Here is a 13,609-nt window from a genome sequence, read left to right as displayed (position 1 = left end):
TTTACACATCAATCTCTTGTGTGGGACCTTGTCAAAAGCCTTTTGAAAGTCCAAATACACCACATCCACTGGTTCTCCCTTGTCCACTCTACCAGTTACATCCTCAAAAAATTCTAGAAGATTTGTCAAGCATGATTTCCCTTTCATAAATCCATGCTGACTTGGACTGATCCCGTCACTGCTGTCCAACTGTGCTGCTATTTCATCTTTAATAATTGATCCCAACATTTTCCCCACTACCGATGTCAGGCTAACCAGTCTATAATTCCCCGTTTTCTCTCTCCCTCCTTTCTTAAAAAGTGGTGTTACATTAGCTACCCTCCAGTCCATAGGAACTGATCTAGAGTCGATAGACTGTTGGAAAATGATCACCAATGCATCCACTATTTCTAGGGCTACTTCCTTAAGTACTCTGGGATACAGACCATCAGGCCCTGGGGATTTATCGTCCTTCAATCCCATCAATTTCCCTAACACAATTTCCCACCTAATAAGGATTTCCTTCAGTTCCTCCTTCTCACTAGATCCTCGATCCCCTAGTATTTCCAGAAGGTTATTTGTGTCTTCCTTCGTGAAGACAGAACCAAAGTATTTGTTTAACTGGTCTGCCATTTCTTTGTTCCCCATTATAAATTCACCTGAATCTGACTGCAAGGAACCTAAGTTTGTTTTCACTAATCTTTTTCTCTTCACATATCTATAGAAGCTTTTGCAATCAGTTTTTATGTTCCCAGCAAGCTTCCTCTCATACTTTATTTTCCTCCTCCTAATTAAACCGTTTGTCTGCTGTGTTAGAAAATTCTCCCACTCCTCAGGTTTGCTGCTTTTTCTTACAATTTATATGCCTCTTCCTTGGATTTAACACTATGCTTAATTTCCCTTGTTAGCCACAGTTGAGCCACCTTTCCCATTTTATTTTTAGTCCAGATAGGGATGTATAATTGTTGAAGTTCATCCATGTGATCTTTAAATGTTTGCCATTGCCTATCTACCATCAACCCTTTAAGTATCACTCGCCAATCTATCCTAGCCAATTCACGTCTCATATCATCGAAGTTACCTTTCCTTAAGTTCAGGACCCTAGTTTCTGAATTAACTGTGTCACTCTCCATCTTAATAAAGAATTCTACCATAGTATGATCACTCTTCCCCAAGGGGCCTCACACAACAAGAATGCTAATTAGTCCTTTCTCATTACACATTAACCAATCTAGGATGGCCAGCCCTCTAGTTGGTTCCTCGACATATTGGTCTAGAAAACCATCCCGAATACACTCCAGGAAATCTTCCTCCGTCGCTTTGCTACCAGTTTGATTAGTCCAATCAATATGTAGATTAAAGTCGCCCATGATAACTGCTGTACCTTTATTGCATGCATCCCTAATTTCTTGTTTGATGCTGTCCCCAACCTCACTACTACTATTTGGTGGTCTGTACACAACTCCCACTAGCGCTTTCTGCCCCTTGTATTCCGTAGCTCCACTCATACTGATTCCATATCATCCAAGCTAATGTTCTTCCTTACTATTGCATTAATTTCCTCTTTAACCAGCAATGCCACCCCACCTCTTTTTCCTTCCTGTCTATCCTTCCTAAGTGTTGAATACCCCTGGATATTGAGTTCCCAGCCTTGGTCACCCTGGAGTTATGTCTCCGTGATGCCAATTATTTCAGACCCGTTAACTGCTATCTGCGCAGTTAATTTGTCCACTTTATTACGAATACTCTGCACATTGAGGCACAGAGCCTTCAGGCTTGTCTTTTTAACACACTTTGTCCCTTTAGAATTTTGCTGTAATGTGACCCTTTTTGTTTTTTGCCTTGGGTTTCTCTGCCCTCCACTTTTACTTTTCTTCTTTCTATCTTTTGCTTCTGCTTCCCTCTGTCTCCCTGCATCGATTCCCATCCCCCTGTCATATTAGTTTAAACCCTCCCCAACAGCACTCGCAAACACTCCCCCTCGGACATTGGTTCCGGTCCTGTCCAGGTGCAGACCGTCCAGTTTGTACTGGTCCCACCTCCCCCAGAACCGGTTCCAATGTCCCAGGAATTTGAATCCATCCCTTCTGCACCACTCCTCAAACCACATATTCATCTTAACTATCCTGTTATTTCTACTCTGACTAGCATGTGGCATTGGTAGCAATCCTGAAATTACTACCTTTGCGGTCCTACTTTTTAATTTAACTCCTAACTCCCTAAATTCAGCTTGTCAGACCTCATCCCATTTTTAACCTATATCATTGGTACCTATATGCACCACGACAACTGACTATTCACCCTCCAAAATGCCCTGCCGCTGCTCTGAGACTTCCTTGACTCTTGCACCAGGGAGGCAACATACCATCCTGGAGTCACGGTTGCAGCCGCAGAAACACCTATCTATTCCCCTTGCAATAGAATCTCCTACCACTATAGCTTTCCCACTCTTTTTCCTGCCCTCCTGTGCAGCAGAGCCACCCATGGTGCCATGAACTTGGCTGCTGCTGCCTTCCCCTGATGCGTCATCTCCCCCAACAGTACCCAAAACAGAACCAATGTCCTAGGGGGAGTGTTTGCGAGTGCTGTTGGGGAGGGTTTAAACTAATATGACAGGGGGATGGGAATCGATGCAGGGAGACAGAGGGAAGTCAAATGGGGGCAAAAGCAAAAGGTAGAAAGAAGATAAGGAAAAGGGGAGGGCAGAGAAATCAAAGGCAAAATTCAAAAAGGGCCACATTACAACATAATTCAAAAAGGACAATGAGTGTTAAAAAAAGCAAGGCTCTGTGTCTCAATGCAAGGAGCATTCATAATAAGGTGGATGATTTAACTGTGCAGATAGCTGTTAACGGATATGATGTAATTGGGATTACAGAGAAATGGCTCCTGGGTGACCAAGGCTGGGAACTCAACATCCAGGGGTATTCAATATTCAGGAATGATAGACAGAAAGGAAAAGAAGGTGAGCTAGCGTTGCTGGTTAAAGAGGAGATTAACACAATAGTAAAGAAGGACATTAGCTTGGATGATGTACATTCTGTATGGGTAGAGTTGTGGAACACCAAAGGGCAGAAAACGCTAGTGAGAGTTGTGTACAGACCTGTGTAGTAGTGAGGTTGGGGACAGCATCAAACAAGAAATTAGGGATGTGTGCAATAAAGGTACAGCAGTTATCATGTGTGACTTTAATCTACATATAGATTGATCTAACCAAACTGGTAGCAATACGGTGGAGGAGGATTTCCTGGAGTGTATAAGGGATGGTTTTCTAGACCAATATGTCGAGGAACCATCTGGAGAGCTGGCCATCCTAGACTGGGTGTTGTGTAATGAGAGAGGATTAATTAGCAATCTTGTTGTGCGAGGCCCCTTGGGGAAAAGTGACCATAATATGGTAGAATTCTTCATTAAGATGGAGAGTGACACAGTTAATTCAGAAACTAGGGTCCTGAACTTAAGGAAAGGTAACTTCGATGGTATGAGATGTGAATTGGCTAGAATAGACTGGCGAATGATACTTAAAGGGTTGACGGTGAATAGGCAATGGCAGAAATTAAAAGATCACATGGATGAACGTCAACAATTGTACATCCCTGTCTGGTGTAAAAATATAACAGCGAAGGTGGCTCAACCGTGGCTAACAAGGGAAAGTAAGGATAGTGTTAGATCCAAGATAGAGGCATATAAATTGGCCAGAAAAAGCAGCAAACCTGAGGACTGGGAGAAATTTAGAATTCAGCAGAGGAGGACAAAGGGTTTAATTAGGAGGGGAAAAATAGAGTACGAGAGTAAGCTTGCTGGGAACATAAAAACTGACTGCAAAAGCTTCTATAGATATGTGAAGAGAAAAAGATTAGTGAAGACAAATGTAGGTCCCTTGCAGTCAGAATCAGGTGAATTTATAATGGGGATCAAAGAAATGGCAGACCAATTGAACAAATACTTTGGTTCTGTCTTACTAAGGAAGACACAAATAACCTTATGGAAATACTCGGGGACCAAGGGTCTAGCGAGAAGGAGGAACTGAAGGAAATCCTTATTAGTCAGGAAAGTTTGTGAGGGAAATTGATGGGATTGAAGGCTGATAAATCCCCAGGGCCTGATAGTCTGCATCCCAGAGTACCTAAGGAAGTGGCCCTACAAATAGTGGATGCTTGGTGGTCATTTTCCAACATTCTATAGACTCTGGATCTGTTCCTATGGATTGGAGGTTAGCTAATGTAAGCCCACTTTTTAAAAAAGGAGGAAGAAAGAAAACAAGGAATTATAGGCCGGTTAGCCTGATATCGGTAGTGGGGAAAATGTTGGAATCAATTATTAAAGATGTAATAGCAACGCATTTGGAAAGCAGTGACAAGATCGGTCCAAGTCAGCATGGATTTATGAAAGGCAGGTCGTGCTTGACAAATCTTCGAGAATTCTTTGAGAATGTAACTCGTAGAGTGGACAAGGGAGAACCAGTGGATGTGGTGTATTTGGACTTGTAAAAGGCTTTTAGCAAGGTTCCACACAAGAAATTCGCGTGCAAAATTAAAGCACATGGTATTGGGGGTAATGTATTAATGTGGATAGAGAACTGGTTGGCAGACAGGAAGCAAAGAATAGGAATAAACGGGTCCTTTTCAGAATGGCAGGCAGTGACTAGTGGGGTGCCGCAGGGATCAGTGTTGGGACCCCAGCTATTTACAATATACATTCATGATTTAGACAAAGGAATTGAATGTAATATCTCCAAGTTTGTAGATGACACTAAGCTGGGTGGCAGTGTGAGCTGTGAGGAGGATGCTAAGAGACTGCAGGGTGACTTGGACAGGTTAAGTGAGTGGGCAATTGCATGGCGGATGCAGTATAATATAGATAAATGTGAGGTTGTCCACTTTGGTGGCAAAAACAGGAAAGCAGAATATTATCTAAATGGTGACAGATTAAGAAAAGGGGAGATGCAATGAGTCGTAGGTGTCATGGTACATCAGTCATTGAAAGTTGGCATGCAGGTACAGTAGGCGGTGAAGTAGGCAAATGGCATGTTCACCTTCATAGCGAGAGGATTTGAGTATAAGAGCGGGGAGGTCTTACTGCAGTTGTACAGGGCCTTGGTGAGGCCACACCTTGAATATTGTGTACAGTTTTGTTCTCCTAATCTGAGGAAGGACATTCTTGCTATTGAGGGAGTGCAACGAAGGTTCACCAGATTGATCCCCGGGATGGCAGGACTGATATATGAAGAAGGAATGGATCGACTAAGCTTATATTAATTGGAATTAAGACGAATGAGAGGGGAACTCATAGAAACATGTAAAATTCTGACGGGTTGGACAGGTTAGATGCAGGAAGAATGTTCTGATGTTGGGGAAGTCCAGAACCAGGGGTCACAGTCTAAGGATAAGGGGTAAGCCATTTAAGACCGAGATGAGGAGAAACTTCTTCACTCAGAGAATTGTGAAATTCTCTCCCATAGAAAGTTGTTGATGCCAGTTCGTTAGATATATTCAAAAGGGAGTTAGATATGGCCCCTATGGCTAAAGGGATCAAGGGGTATGGAGAGAAAGCAGGAATGGGGTACTGATGTTACATGATCAGCTATGATCATATTGAATGGTGGTGCAGGCTCGAAGTGCCAAATGGCCTATTCCTGCACCTATTTTCTATGTTTCTATGGGCTTTGATTTTGTCAGCATATACATATGATTTTGAATACAGATGATCAGCTGATCACAGTAATGTTAATGCTATGTCTAGATTGCCTTCCCCATCACAAGTTACACTGATAGTGAAGAAGTTTTCTATTTTTCATACATTGAACTGCCAGTCACAATTGAAGAGATTGGTAGAGCAACCAAACGTGACCCAGTTATCTCAAAGATATATGATTACATCGCAAATGGCTGGTCGAACTAGGTAACTGACAAAGATATTCATCCATTCTTCATTCGTTGTAATGAATTATCAGTCGATAAAGATTATTTCATGTGGGGTGCAAGAGTGGTTATACTAAATACATTTAGGTCCAAATTATTCGAAGATCTTCTTGTCCAGTACCTGGGAATGTGCTTGACCAAGAGTTTTACACGCAGTTATTTATGGTGGCCAGGTCTAGATAAAGATATGGAGTACATCATCAGTCAGTGTACGACATGTCAATCGGTAAGCAAGAAACCACCATCTGTACCATTACAGCCATGGAAATTGCCTCTCAGGGTGTGGCAAAGGTTACATGTCAATTTTGTTGAGCTAGAAGGACAACAATTGTTCATTGTGATTGATAGCCATTCAAAGTGGGTTGAGGTGTTTCCAATGCGGAAAATAACAACAATAAAACATTAGACATTTTGTGAAGATTATTTTCTTCATTTGGCCTCCCAGAAGAAATTGGTTCTGATAATAGACCACAATTTTTTTTCAGAAGAATTTGCACAGTTCACAAGCAAAAATAGTGTGAAACATACCAAGGTTACACCATACCACTCTGCTTCAAATGGTGCAGCAGAGCATACTGTACAAATTGTAAAACGTGCCCTCTTCAAACAGATGTTGTTGGATCCAAATCCAAAGAAACACAGCTGTCATTGGACCACACATTGGCTAATTTTCTAATTACGTGTCGTAATACTCCTCATACAACTACTGGTAGAATACCAGCAGAGTTGATTCTCAAACGACAGCCACGAACCAGATTTTCGTTGTTAAAATCAAACTTGGCACAGTCCATAGAAGAGAAACAATTAAGACAGAATGAGAATCATGATAGAGGTAGAGTAAAAGAGAGAAGTGTAAAATTAAATCAGAAGGTGAGAGTGAAGAACCATCACCATAAATGGTTAAAGTGGTTACCAGGAAAAGTGGTGAAGGAATGTGGTCCTCACGCATATTTGTTCAAGACGTTTGATCATGGACAGGTTAGGTTTGTTCACATTGATCATATTTTACCTACAGACGTGGAAGGAGTTGAAGGTTGGAATGATTCGATTATTGCTGACTCATCAGATAGTTTTGATACAAGTAAAGTGCCAGTAGCATATCCTGCATCAAATGTACTGGAAACACGTCCAAGAAAAAGTCAGAATTTAACTCTGAGTTCGAGTCAGGCAGACAAACAGTCTGAAGTTGTAGAGAGTTCAAATGTAAATCAAGGGCATCCCTTGGAGGAAAACTTTCTTCAGGATCAGCCGAGAATGAGTCTTATTTCAACACCATATTTGTAAGGTTCTGTTCGAGAGCGAAGGTATCCTCTTCGAAACAGAAAACAAGTGGTTAAGCTTGATTTCTAAATATGGCAAAATAAGTCCATGGGCTCGAACCTCCACTTTTTTTGCCTGCTTAACGCCCACTTAAAGCCCATTTTACCGCTGAAATGACATATAACGCCCATATATCACCCATTTAGCCACAAAATGGAAACTGACGGGCATTTTTAGGAAAGTTATCGCCGAGCATTACTTTCCCCATGTGCTAAACGCCGGGAAAAATATGACTGCCCACCACTTTTTTTGGGTGGAATCATCAGAATGGGCTAAATCAACGCCCATAATATCACCCAGCGTTACTTTCTGCACAGAATTAATGCCGAGATTCAATAATACCGCCCGCCCACTTTTTTTTGTTGTAAAGAGGACATTTGGCGAAACTAACGCCCAGGAGATCGCCCACTGTCACTTTCACCACCACACACACATATCGCCCACAATATCGCTTGCCCAAAAAAACACCCAGAAAAAGTGGAACTGTTCTGAACTAATGCCAGCGGTGTGGCTGGCATTTTTTAAATCGCAGGTTGCTTCAACTTCGGGGGCGTTTGCATTGACTCTGGAGTACTTCTCAGGTGAAGTGAACATCTCAACAGACATATTTTCAGACTCTGGACTATTGGGGGTTGATTCTAGGTATATTTTAGTGAGGAAATCATCACTTCTGATCAATCGCTAATATACTTTCAATGCAATGGAGCCAGCCATTTCGCAGCCTGCATCGATTAATACGCAGATGCTGCAGAGTGCAAATGGCACAATGTGTGATGCACATCATGATGTCCCCAATTTAAGACGTGCAAGAATGAGGTCTTACCTCGACGTCTCCGACCACGCTTCCACAAGGTGGTGATCAATGAAATATGCCACATATGCAGCCTGCCATCAGGACATCAGTGTCGGTTGAGGTCAAGGTCACCGCGGCACTGTCTTTCTACGCATCCAGTTCCTTTCGGGCCTCCGCGGTTGAGATTTGCCCTCTGTCTCACCATGCAACCCATCGCTGCATTTGGCAGATCACGGAGGCCCTGTACGCGAGAAGGATGGACTTTATCAGCTTCCCCATGACCACGGAGGCTCAGACTGACAGGGCTGGAGCATTCCACCACATTGCTAAGTTCCCTAGAGTGCAGGGAGCTATACAGTGCACTCACATCACCATGCAGCCACCTTCTCAGGACCCGCAGCATTTTCGTAACAGAAAAGGATTTCACTCCCTGAAGGTCCAACTGGTATATACAGATCATACTGGCAGTGAATGCCAAATGCTCGGGCAGCTTCAAAGGGCCTCACATCCTGTGTGAGGGCGCTGTCTCTGACATCTTTCAGAATCAGCCACAAGGACAATACTGGATGTTTAGTGATAACCGATATGACCCGCCTGCGTGACACCCACACTGAGGCCGAGAAGCGATACAACCAGAGCCACAGAGAGACACGCAATGTGGTCCAGTAAACAATAACTGTGCTTAAGCAGCGCTTCAGATGTCTTGACCACTCAGGAGGGGAGCTACAATACAACCCTGAGCAAGTAGCTAAATTTGTGGTCACGTGCTCGATGATGCACAACCTGGCTATCAGGAGGGGCCAAGAATTGCCAGAAGGCACTGATGCTCCACCTCAGGAGAGAGAGGAAGAGGACGATGAGGGACTGGACGCTGACCTAGGGCCAGACAATCAGGCTAGCGATGCAACCATGCCCACGTTCCCCTCAAGACCGCAGGAAAGTGCCTGTGGTGGCTATATAGCTGCAAGACTCTTACGTGAGGAGCTGAAATATGAATGATTTACCTGAAAGACTGTTGCTGTGAGTGACAACACTGACACACTGCTGTGTGTGTGCAGCTCAGACATTAATGGTGCCCATCATCTTGGTGCCAGTTAAAGTTTAAGTTGATTGAAGTTAAGTTGTATTTAACCCTTTCATGTTAAGGTGTAACAGTCCAGCTGTCTGAGACAATGCGCAACAAGGTTATGTTCAATAAAAATATTTTTCTACCAACATTGGTCTGAAATCATAAGTATCACAGGCAATAACACCCAACCCCACCCACACCCCACTTTTTCCACCATTGACATCAATCAAATGTTCAACATGTCCAGCAACACAGAATACAAAGGCCAAGCAGGAGGGTGGTCCCCAGCCCCCATACATTACAAGAAATTGCATACACCCAGATAGAGATATAACACAGCCATCACCTGCGGACATGCACCTCACTTTCCTTCCCCCTTCCCCTTCTTCTGCCCACCTCTACCCCTTCCCCTCCTCGCTCCATGGCGCCTGGCCGAGGAGCTCCTCAGTGGGTGTCTCATTGGGGAGGGATGAAGGCAGATGTGATGGTTGCACAGGTCCGGGAGCAGGGGGTGCTGACGGGGCAACATTCTCTGATGCAGAAGCAGGATCTTGGTCCTTGTTCTCATCTGTTGTTCGCAGTGGTGGTGCAGAATCCAGGGGTAGAGTGCCACGCTCTGGGACCACTGGGAGGCCTGTGCCAGCAGTGTTCCTGGCTATCGCATCCAGGGCCTCCACCATCCACGGAATGTACTCAGTCATGGTGGCCAGCTGTCGGGATATGCCCCCCAATGCTTCGATGAGCTGGTCACCAATGTCTCCTGGACAACTGTATCATCTCTCCGCTCTCATGTGGCGCTCGTGGAACCTGCCGCATCCACGAGGCCTCCGCGGGGTCGGCGCCATCCTCGGGACAAATGGGATGTCCTGTGGAGGGGTGCTTGGCGCCAGTACCTCCAGAGTGGAGGTGGGAATGACCGGAGGACCACTAGATGGCCGTGGGATGGAATGGCTTCTGGAGCATGGCGATGCAGGTTCCTCGATGTCCGCGCTTTCATCCGTGAAGAACAGACCCAGTGGATTGACTGGCGAGAATCGGAGCTCCTCAGCACCATATGTAGGATTGTCCGGAGAGTCGGGCCCCGCACCCCCACCTTCTGGCCTCTGTGGTCTTTGTTGTGTACCTGTAAAGCATGCATTCCCATGTTCCGCCACCAGGGAGCTCATCTCTTGAAGTCCCAAGGGATCCCAGCATCCCATGGGAGCACTGTATATAAGCCAGCCCCTAAGGCCTGTTCCTCACTCTGGAGTGTCTTATTAAAGACTGAGGTCACTGTTACTTTAACCTCCCTGTGTGCAGCCTCCTAACACCAGTTAGGAACACAGGGCCCAAGTTTCGGCCTCAGTTGCTCCTGATTTTTCTTAGAAATCGGAATTCTCGTCATTTAGTTTGCTCCAGTTCTAGTCAGTTAGAACAGTTTCACTTTGGAACAGAATTTTTTTTTCAAAAGGGGGCGTGTCCGGCCACTTACGCCTGTTTTCAAAATTTCGGCAGTGAAAACTTACTCCAAACTAACTTAGAATGGAGTAAGTGAAGATTTTTGTACGCTCGAAAAAACCTTGTCTACACTTTAGAAAATCAGGCGTAGGTTACAAATCAGGCGTAGGGAATGGTGGGGGGGAGGGGGGTGGTTTAAAGGGAAGTTTACAAACATTAAAAACTTCAGTTTTACAAATAAAGAGCCATCATCAATAATAAATGATAAAAACATCAATAAATCAACCAATAAATCAATCAAAAAAATTAATAAGAAATAATTTTTTTAAAAATATCAATAAATAAAACATTTTCTACTTACCGACTGCAGCACCGGGAGCCCTCCAACAGCGTGCTGGGATGCCCCCTCCCCCCCAGTGTGCCTCTGTCAGTGTCTCTATCTCTCTGTCTGTCTGTGTGTCTCTCACTCTCTGTCTGCCAGTGTCTGTGTTTCTGACAGCGAGGGGAGGGGGAGGAGTCGGGTAGAAGGAGAGAGGGGGGGGGAGGGAGGCAGAGGGGGAGGGAAGGGGAGGGAGGGGGAGAAGGGGGAGGGGGGGAGAGAAGGGGGGGAAGAGAAGGGGAAGGGGGGAGGAGGGGAAGGGGGGGAGGAGGGGAAGGGGAAAGGGGGAGAGGGGAAGGGGAACGGAGAAGCGGGGGGGGAGAGGGGAAGGGGAATGGAGAAGCGGGGGGAGAGAGGAAGTGGGGAGGAGAAGGGGGAAAAGGAGAATGGGGGGAAGAAAGGAGAAGGGGGGAGAAAAGAGAAGGGGGGGAAGAAAGGAGAGGAGGGGAAGAAAGGAGAGGGGGGGAAGAAAGGAGAAGGGGAGGGGGAAGGAGAAGGGGGGGAAAGGAGAAGGAAAGGAGAAGGGGGGGTAAAGGGTGGGGGGAAAGGAGAAGGGGGGGTGGGGGGAGGCTGAATGGGCCGGGCCCGGCCGGGCGGGCAGGGCCCGTCCCCAGCACCAGATTTACAGGTCGGTGGCGTTGAGTCAGGTCGGGTCCGGGGTCCGGGGTCGGGAGCGCGGGTCGGGTCGGGTCCGGTCTGGGGGTGCGGGGGGGCGGTCAGGAGCACGGGTCGGGTCGGGGTGGGGGGGGGGGGGAAGGATGGAGGTCGGGTTGGTTCGGGTAGGGGGGAGGGAGGGAGCACGGGTCGGTTCGTGTCGGGGGGAGGGAGGTTAGGTTGGGTCGGGTCCGGTCCGGGGGGGGGCGGCGGTCGGGAGCGCGGGTCGGGTCGGGGGGGAGGGAGAGGGAGGTCAGGTCGGGGGGTGTGGTGGGGGAACACGGGTCGGGTCCAGTCTGGGGATCAGGTCCGGCCCGGGGGGTGGGGGGGAAGTGAGAGTCAGGTCGTTGTCGGGAGGAAGCAGGAGCTGGGCGTGGGAGGAGCCATTCGGTCAGGGCTAGGGGCTGTGTGCTTCGGGCCCCTCCCACACAGTTTTGGGCGCCTGGAGCTGCTGCACATGCGCGCCCACTGTAGCGCGCATGTGCAGAGGTCCCGGTACTGTTTTCAGCGCAGGGACCTGGCTCCGCCCCCAACTGCTCGTACTGCGCCGCGCCCGGCTCAAGAGGACCTGCAGGGAGCCGGAGAATCTGGAAGTTTTTTTTAGGCGCACTTTGTGGCGCGAAAAATGGGCGTCCAGGTCGGGGCTGCGCCGTTCTAGGCGCGGCCTGAAACTTGGGCCCACAATAACTGGTGATGAGAATATGAATCCAACGCAAAGATGCAGCAAACTGTGGGCATCCTGGAGAAGTTCTCGGAAGGTGAGGACTGGGAAGCCTATGTCAAATGGTTAGACCAGTACTTTGTAGCCAACGAGCTGGACGGAGAAGGAAGCGCTGCAAAAAGGAGAGCAGTCCTCCTCACAGTCTGCGGGGCACCGTCCTACAGCCTCATGAAGAATCTTCTGGCTCCGGTGAAACCCCCAGATAAGTCATATGAGGAACTGTGTACATTGGTTCGGGAACATCTTAACTCGAGGGAGAGCGTGCTGATGGCGAGGTATCGGTTCTACATGTGCCAACGATCTGAAGGTCAGGAAGTGGTGAGCTACGTCACCGAGCTAAGGCGACTTGCAGGACAATGTGAGTTTGATGGCTGCCTGGAGCAAATGCTCAGAGACTTTTTTGTACTGGACATTGGCCACGAGACCATCCTACGAAAACTTTTGACTGTGGAGACATCGACCCTCAGTGAGGCCATTGCGATAGCATAGGCGTTTATGTCCATCAGTGATAACACCAAACAAATCTCTCAGCACACAAGTGCTAGCAATGTTCATAAATTAACTGGAACTGTGTTTGCGAGCAGAAATGTACAGGGCAGAACCCATGAGTCTGCAACTGCTAGCAGGCCTCAGGTGAACCAGATGACTCAGAGTCCCCAACAAAGGATGAATGCAAGGCAATTCACACCTTGTTGGCGTTGTGGAGGCTTCCATTCAGCCTATTCATGCCGCTTCAAAGGGTATGTTTGCAAGAGCTGTGGAACAATGGGGCACCTCCAACGAGCTTGCAAACGAGCTGCAAGCTCTGCAAAACCTGCTAACCACCACATGGCAGAGGAAGATTGGTCCATGGTGGATCAAAGCAATTTCGAGCCACAGAGAGAGGAGGCAGATGCTGAAGTACACGGGGTGCACACATTTTTGACGAAATGTCCACCTATAATGCTCAATGTAAAATTGAATGGCTTACCCATAGCCATGGAACTGGACACTGGCGCCAGCCAATCCATCATGAGTAAAAAGATGTTTGAGAGACGGTGGTGCAACAAGGCATTCAGACCAGCCCTGAGCCCCACCCACACGAAACTGAGGATGTAACCAAACAGCTTATCACTGTCCTGGGCAGCACCATGGTCAAGGTCACCTATGAGGGCACGGTGCACGAACTGCCACTCTGGATTGTCCCGAGCGATGGCCCCACACTGCTTAGAAGGAGCTGGCTGGGCAAAATCCACTGGAACTGGGATGACATCTGAGCGCTATCACATGTCGATGAGGCCTCATGTACCCAGGTTCTTAACAAATTTCCTTCCCTTTTTGAGCCAGGCATTGGAAA

Source organism: Pristiophorus japonicus, chromosome 4 (assembly GCF_044704955.1).
Source record: "Pristiophorus japonicus isolate sPriJap1 chromosome 4, sPriJap1.hap1, whole genome shotgun sequence".
NCBI classification, from domain to species: Eukaryota; Metazoa; Chordata; class Chondrichthyes; family Pristiophoridae; genus Pristiophorus; species Pristiophorus japonicus.
The sequence above is the reverse complement of the archived record's forward strand: the minus strand, read 5'-3'. Positions refer to the sequence as shown.